General features: G+C 44.0%; 1 pseudogene; it reads right to left on the minus strand.

Annotated features, from left to right (window-relative positions):
* Positions 1 to 7,097: 7,097 nt before the first annotated feature.
* Positions 7,098 to 7,664, minus strand: LOC129077314 (nuclear transport factor 2-like; annotated as a pseudogene).
* Between the last annotated feature and the right edge of the window lie 444 nt (positions 7,665 to 8,108).

An 8,108-nucleotide genomic window follows, 5' to 3' on the forward strand; every position in this document is an offset into this window, starting at 1 on the left:
TAAGAGAAGCTTGAAAGAAATCCACACATGCAACGTGTAAAAAATTCAGGGGGGGTGTATATTCTCTTTTGAAAGAACTCAACAGCTGTCTACTCTGTTCTCTGGTGTGTTCAAGGTGAAGAGTTATGGTACAGTTATCTGTTAACAAATGACACCAACACTCAATAGATTAAGACACCTACCAATGTATTATATCTCATGATTCTGTGGCTCAAGAATTTGGGCAGTGCTCACCCAGGTGGTTCTTTGTTCCATGTGGCATGGATTGCATCACCGACAGTGTCACTTAAGTGGGCTGACCCGGAGGGTCCAAGGTGGCTTCATTCCCATACCTGGTATGGCATTAGGGGAATCTAGCTGTGAGAGTCCCAGCCATCAGTTCCACATTGTTCAATATGTCAAGCACGTCTCAAAGCCCAGCTCAGTTCCAAAGTGAGGGGAATGGGGCCCCATCTCTCCATGGGAGGAAGAGCCAAGCTTTGGCATCCATCTTAATCTATGACAGTCACCCTCAAGCAGGATCTTACAAAATGTTTCTTTGTTTAGAACTTCAGTGGCCTCTTGGGGGCAGTAGAAAGAGTTGTGGATTTGAGTCCAGCTCAGCATCGCTTGCTGTTAAGGCACCACTCAAGGCCTTGGCTCTGATGCTGGGACACAGAGATAAATGAGACAGTGTTCCTGAGGTCCAGGCCTCAGCCCGGACCTGCTTCTAATGTCCCTTGTCAGCACCCCACTCTCCTGGTCAGCGGGATGAGAAGGAGGTTGGACTTGCCGCCCAGGGAATCTTCCTCCAGGACCAGTCTCCCGTCGCTCACCCCCACCCCGCTGCCATGGGGCGGACCGGAACTTCCAGGGAACCTAGAGGCCTGCCTGGCTTCATACTGACTTTCCAGAGGGGTCTGTGCCTCTCAGCTTTAGCAAAGTCGCAGGAAAACAGCTTTTTGAAGCTCAGCAGGGAGGAGGTACCTGGTTTAGAAATAGATTTACAGCAGGAGTATTTTATTTTATTTATTTTGTTTTGTTTTGTTTTATTTTTTCCATTGCCGTTCAGCCCACTAATCCCACCTCCCCCCGCGGTCACCACACTGCTGTCCACGTCCATGAGTCCTTTTTCATTTGCTCAATCCCTCCACCCCTAACCCGCCTCCCCCGCCCCCACCTTTAGCTGTCATCACAACAGGAGTCCTTTCGATGGCCAGGTCTCCCAAAGCTCAACAGAAAAGGGTATACAAAGGAAAAAAAAAAAAAGCAAATGAGAATTCTGGCCCCTTCTCAGAAAAGCTGGGGCCTAAAGTGCACCAACCTGCTCTGTGAGCTCCAGCGTGGGAGGGACTTGGGATTTGCAGCCCTGGCTGGGCCAGGTTGTGCATCTCTACCCACCAGCTCTAGGCTGATTCAACTGGCCTAGAGAGGTCCTCAGAGCAGGCAAGCAGTCCAGGGGGGTTCTCCAAAAAGTCCAGCAGACCACCGGGGGCCTGGCCTGTGTTCGGGACTCTTCAGGACCACCCTGGAGCCTCTGATGTTCTCTGGCCTCCCCACACCTGGGCATCCATGGGCCAGGCCGTCCAGGGAGGGGAAGGCAGCAGGGCTCTGGCCACCAGCGTAGGAGGTGGGGGAGGGTGAATAAGGAGGGCTCTGGCCTGGGGCCAGGACTGTGGGATTTATAATCATCCTGGGGCCTGTAAATGCTTGGAGCAACTTTTGTATTTTGAGGCCATGAGTAACTGAGCCAACTGTGTGCTGTATCCCACAGTCTGCCCCGCCTCTCCCCGCTCACAAACACACACAGACTTTTACACCTGTCACCCCCACACACCTGCACACACATCTTGTGGGGAGGTAGGAGAAGCTCCTTGTATGGAGGGTCTGTACTGTGTGCTAGGCCTGCGCCCAGTGGTTTTCACGTGCTTTCTCGCTATCTCACCTAATTCTGACAGCAAGCCTCTAGGCTGGGCCTCATCCCTATTGTCCTGTTAAGGAGGCTGAGTGAGCCCAGGCAAGCTAAGGTAACTTGCCCAAGGATCCACAGCTGGTAAGCAGCAGAGAAAGGAATTGAACCTCTGCCCTTCCCTTGCCAGCTCAGGCCCTTCCAGGCTCAGGCCAGCGCTACTGCATGTTGCCTGAAATCATCTCTTTCCGGTGTGTGACGGGGGATATTGAATTTAAAAATGACCAAGCATCATAAAAGAAAAGATTGATAAATTCAATTGCATTCACACAAACACACACAGACCAAAAAACAAAAACACCGCATGGCCAAAAAATAAACCTTAAGCAAAGCCAGATACATGACAAGCTAGAAGAAAAATTGCTACTGATGTTAAAGCAAAAGCCTAATCTCCATAATATATAAAGAGTTCCTCATCATGTATGAGAAAAAGACCAAAGCTTAATTTAAAAATGGACAAAATAGAAAGACTATTCTCAGTAAAAGGAAGGACAAATGGATCGTAAGCATTTGAAAAGACGTTCAACCTCAGCTTAAAAAAAATACTCCAAATTTAAGATATACTGACATTTATGTCCAACAAATAACTCAATTTCAATATATAGAGAAATCCTACAAAAATAGTTAGAAAAAGACAGCCCGATTTTCATTTTAAAAATGAGCAAAAGACTTCAGCAAGCCTACACAAAAGCCAATGCCCATTGAAAAATCTTCAGAGAATGTATATTAAAATCATTTAAGGAGTTACCACTACACACACCCCCCCACCCCCCACCCCCATACAACTGAAATGAAACAGACTCCCAACACCCAGTTGGTGAGGGCAGAGAGCACCTGGTTTCTCCCGCGCTGCTGGTGGGAATGTCGCTGGGACCACAGCTCTGGAAAAGGCTGCTGGTCTCGTGAAACTATGGATCTACTGTCCTATGATTAGCAACTCTACTCAGTTATATGCCTCAGAGAATTAATATATTTTCATCACCCCCAGAGTTCTCTCATGGCCCTTTATAGTCAATCCTCCAAAGCCTGGTCCCCAGAAACCACTGATCAGTTTTCTCTCATTATAAACTAGATTTGCCTTTTCTAGAATTTCAAATAAACAGAATTATACTTTATGCATTCTCCTGTACCTGGCATCTTTTGCTCAAGGTAATGTTTCTGAAATCCATCTGTGCCATTGTAATGTGTTCTTTCTATCTATCTATCTATCTATCTATCTACCTAATTTCTTATTCCTGCTGGATTTTTATCAATTTTATTGATCCTTTCAAAACAGTAGCTTTTGGTTTTGTTGAGTTTTTTAATCCATTTGTCCATTTACTTCTTGAATTTTGACCTTTTTCTTTATTATTTCCTTCTATTTATTTACTTTGAATTCAGTCTTTTTTTTTTTTTTTTTTAAAGATTTCATTTATTTATTTTCAGAGAGAGGGGAAAGGAAGGAGAAAGAGAGGGAGAGAAACATCAATGTGAGAAAGAAACATCAGTTGGCTGCGTCTTGAAGGCCCCAAACCAGGAACCTGGCCCATAGCCCAGACATGTACCCATACTGGGAATTGAACCAGCAACCTTTTGGTTCACAGGCCAGTACTCAGTCCATGAGCCACACCAACGAGGACCAGCCTGTTCTTTTTTAGCAGGTTCTTAGGACAAAAGCTTCAATCACTGATTTTAGGTCTTTCTTTTTTTTTTCCCTAATATGAGCACTTAAAGCTATAAATATTTCTCTAAGTACAACTTTAACTGCATCCCACAAATGATGATGTGTGGTGCTTTTATTTTCATTCAGTTCCTAATATATTCTAATTTCCATGTGATTTCTACTCTGACCCATGGATCATTTAGGGTTGTGTTGCTTAATTTCCCAATACAATATTCTGTATATTTTTAATATTTTCATGCCACACGAATATGTTACCTATTTAAATATTAAGTTGCAAATACATTTAAAATAAAAATAATGGCTCTCCGTTTGGGAATGAGAGCCTCCCCACAGCTGAACTCGCCGTCTTTGCTGTCTGCTCGCTCTCCCATGTGCCATACATCATCTCCCCCCGCCAGGATGCTTAACAGCATCGGTAGCTTCTCCCGCCTCTCATTCCTCGTATCCAAACCACTGCTATAGCTTGTGGTTCTTATTTACTGAGTTTTATAAAATATGTCGCCCCTTCTTTGCTGTTATGTTAGTTGAATACACTGTTGACTGTAGTTCTCACAAAGGCAATAGCATTCCAATGGCCTCCCCGCAAAGTTCTTCTTAGTTACAAAGGGGGAAAAAGTGACCGTACAGTAGAGAAGCCTGGTAGGTGGCATCTTAATCAGGTGGTCAAAATGAACATCATTGATAATGGGACAAATTGAAACCAGGCACCGCTGGATATCATGCAATGAGAAAAATGCAATCTAAACATATCACTTAAATTTTTTTTGTCAGACAATCCTATTATTTTACATTAACCTGTATTAAACTTCCCTTTCTATTGTTTGATTTTATTAGCTTTCTTTCTTAGGGTTAGATTTTTGTGCTTAAGAATTTTGGTTTTCTGTCTCATTCTAAGTATTCTGTGGACCTGTTCATTGTGCTTTTGAGCCAAGACTAATTTTTAACATATTTGATCTTTTGTTCTTATGTGCTTGGAGCACCAGTAGTGTTTCACAGTATGAATTTACAGCCTGGCTAGTGTGGCTCATTTGGTTTGAGTGTCATCCTATAGCAGAAGGGCTGTGTGTTCAATTCCCAGTCAGGACACACACCTAGGTTGTGGGTTTGATCCCCGATCTGGGCGCGTGGGATAGGCAACCAATTGGTGGTTCTCTCTCGCATCGATGTTTCTCTCTCTTTCTCTCTCCTTTCCTCCCTTTTTAAAAGCAATGAAACAAAAAAAGTCCTCTGGCCAGGATAAAAAAAAAAAAAAGTATGAGTTTACAGAGAATCCTTCAAGTCCAGCACTCTGTGTCTGTGCTAGAAAGAGCCAGGCTCTTTGCTGGCCAGGGGCCTGGTTTTGAATCCCAGTTCTGCTGGGTGATCTTGTTTAGGTTTCTGAATTTCTTTAAGACCCAGTTCTCTTTTCCGAAAAATGGGCAAAATAACACCTACCTTGCAGTGTTTTTGTGAGGATTAAGTGCAAGTACCTGGCAGGGCTTCCCAAGTGTTACTGACTTTGTAATTGGAACTATAATCGACTCCCCCATGCGGCATGAATGGAACGGGAAGTTGATATTCTGCCAACAGGTGCAAAGGAGGTTGCTGGACTTTTAAAAGAAAAAGACTCCAAGTACATGCAACTGTTTACATTATGTGTGAGTGGTCCCTTTCTTCAATGTCTGTCAGCTGGTCTCAGAGGGAGTAAGCAGAACACACATAGGCTGGGATGTGGGGTATTTTTGGAGTCAGAAAGTGACAAATCCAGTAGCAGGAATAACTTCCTGGGCCCATCACCTGCTGGGCTCTCTGACTTGCGACAGTTGACTAGGCAAGACCTATGTCTTTCTCAGCCTGGTGGGGACAGAGTCAAAAGTTCCTGTCATTCGGATCCAAACAGCCAGTGGTAATAATCGGGTACGGAGAGGAGTACATTGGAGGCTCAGGTACAAGAGGTGCTAAGCTAGAGCTGTGGGTTTGTCTCCACTGCCCAGTCTTTCCAAGGTCCTCTCCGCGGGTCCCCTGTCCTTGGCATTGCTCCCCAGCGGCCCTCCAGCCCCAGCGCCCTGCCTCCTGAAGTCAAGGCCCCCTGAATGCCACATGGAGTTGCACTCGAGTTACTGACTCCCCTGTTTGGTTCAGGCTCTCTCTCCTGGCCAGGACGCACTTCACAGACGCCGGAGGGGAAATTTAAAGCACAAGAGAAAGAATTGGAAAAGGTAAGTGACTACATTCAAGGCATTGTCACATTCAAAGTTTCATCTAATTCACTAAAACTGGGTAAAGCAAGTAGGGCATCAGACTTTTTTTCAACTTTATTAATAAGGCTCAGAGAGCTGGTAATAAACCCAGGTTAGTTAATCACAAGATTTTTTAAATTATAGATAAAATAACCTTATTTAGCTATATTAAAAGAAATGGTTAAAATCTATTGTTTTATTAGTCATAACCAGCCTAAAGGAATTGTTTTTTCATTCACTATTACTGTAAATAATAATGATAACAACAACAGGTTTACCATTTATCAAACACATGTTCATAGTAGGCCATCCTTACTATGTACACTAATAATTTTACCTATTTTGTCTCAAATCATCACAACAAACCAATGTAGTAGATATAAACAGCCTCATTTTCTAGATGAGATCAGGAGGAATTTCACTTGTCCATTACTTAGCATTCTCACAAAATTATTTTTCTGTTTCCCCATAATGTTTATGATTGTCATTTTTACATGCTAAAATGTAAATGGCTACATGCTAAAAATGTTCCCTAACTCATTTAATTCATTTTCCCTTGCTAAGTATGATGACTGAAAGAACTGAGGGCATTATTCATTCATTTATTGCACAAATGTTTACTAGCACCTCATGTTGTCAGGTGTTGTGTTAGGTCCAAGGAATACAATGGTGAGAAGACAAAAACACTTTTTGTCTTTCCTGAGCAGCTCATGATCTCCTACGGGATGTAGTCAACCAATCACAAGACAGGTGATGAGCGGCTAGTCCTAGACGCTGTGGAAGCCCAGAGCAGGGAGCCCAAGCCACCCAGCAACGTCAGAAGAACAGATGCCAATCAAGGCCAGGGACAGTCACTCTCAGAAGACTGGAATAAGTTGGATGGCCACCCGTTTACCACCTGCAAAATCAGCAATGGCCACCAACATAAGCCATCCATGGTTCTTTGATGGAACTTGAGAATTCAGGACCCCCAAAGGTTCAGCTACTTTGGGATTGGAAGCCCCAAATTATTTTTATTCCCTGTTAACCTTTTTTTTTTTTTTAAAAAAAAAAGGACATTTCTGTGGTTTATTTGTATCATGAAGCATTGAAACATCTGAACAAATCAATGCCTGGATGGTGAGGCGGATGCTTTCTCCTTCACTTCTTTGGGTTACTAGAGCAACTTGTCAGTAGAATTTAAAAAATAAAAATTAAAAAAGACAACCTTTTGCATTACTTAAGTCTTTCCAAGTTATGCACTGGTACATCCCAAACTTCTGTTACATGAAACTGGTCTAGTATCCAAACATCATGCACAATTCCTAGGTAGCAGCAGCACGCTGGGCCCACTCCCTGAGTAGCCCTGCTTGTTTGTATATGATATTTGGAGCCTCTGGAGGAGTGTGAGTAGTATCAGGAAGAGGAGGGAGGAAGAAACAGCCTGAGTGCCTGGCTGGGAGGAGCTCAGCCGAAGCTGTGCAGAGCAAGCCTGCCTGAATAGGTCATGGGTGCAAACCAAAGCACTGTTGATGTCCTTTAATAGGAATATCTGGTGGAACCCCATCATGGGGTCTTCATTGGCCTTAAGCTGGCCCACAACCATGCTGGCGATGCAGCTTTCTGGTGTGGGCTGATGGTCCTGTGCCACGGTGCTGTGCTGGAGTTTCTGGAACGGAAGGCCAGGCAACTTCTCCACAATGGCAGCGTTCCCCGGGAATTGCTGTCCTTCCCATGTAAGGCAGGACGCGTCAGTGTAAACTGTGCCTAATAGGGTTCTGTTGTTATCAAATAACCGGTAGTAATGCTGAATGAAGCTGGATCCCATCTGCTCCCACATCAGCTAGTCTTTCATTCTGGAGCATCACCCGGCTTCGTTGAGACCTGAGGGGCTGGCACGATGGCAGCAGTGGTGGCTTGTTCATTCCCTAGATTAAAGGGACTAAGGCAGCAATGTTCATGTTCTATTCAGCGTGCCTTCCTCTATTGTCCTTGTGGCAATGATGCTGACGACGGTGACGGTGGTGCTGGTGATGGTTTTGATGGCTGTCATTAACTGAGCGTCTCCATGCTTCCTTGATAAATGTTATTTCATTGATCTTCACAACAGCCCTAGGAAGTGGTAATGCAATCTTCATTTTTTTTAGATCAAAACTAAACCAGAGAGGTTAAGGTAACCTGCGCAAGCTCAGCTCACTAATAAACAGAAGGAGCCAATTCTCTAACCAAAAGTGTTATATGACTTAAACTGTTAAGAGCAGTGAGAGTTAAAAGCTAGTTTGACCCTAAAAGTGCTAGT

This window comes from Pteronotus mesoamericanus, unplaced genomic scaffold (assembly GCF_021234165.1).
Source record: "Pteronotus mesoamericanus isolate MK-2021 breed Mesoamerican mustached bat unplaced genomic scaffold, CSHL_Meso_final contig_657, whole genome shotgun sequence".
In the NCBI taxonomy this organism is placed as follows: Eukaryota; Metazoa; Chordata; class Mammalia; order Chiroptera; family Mormoopidae; genus Pteronotus; species Pteronotus mesoamericanus.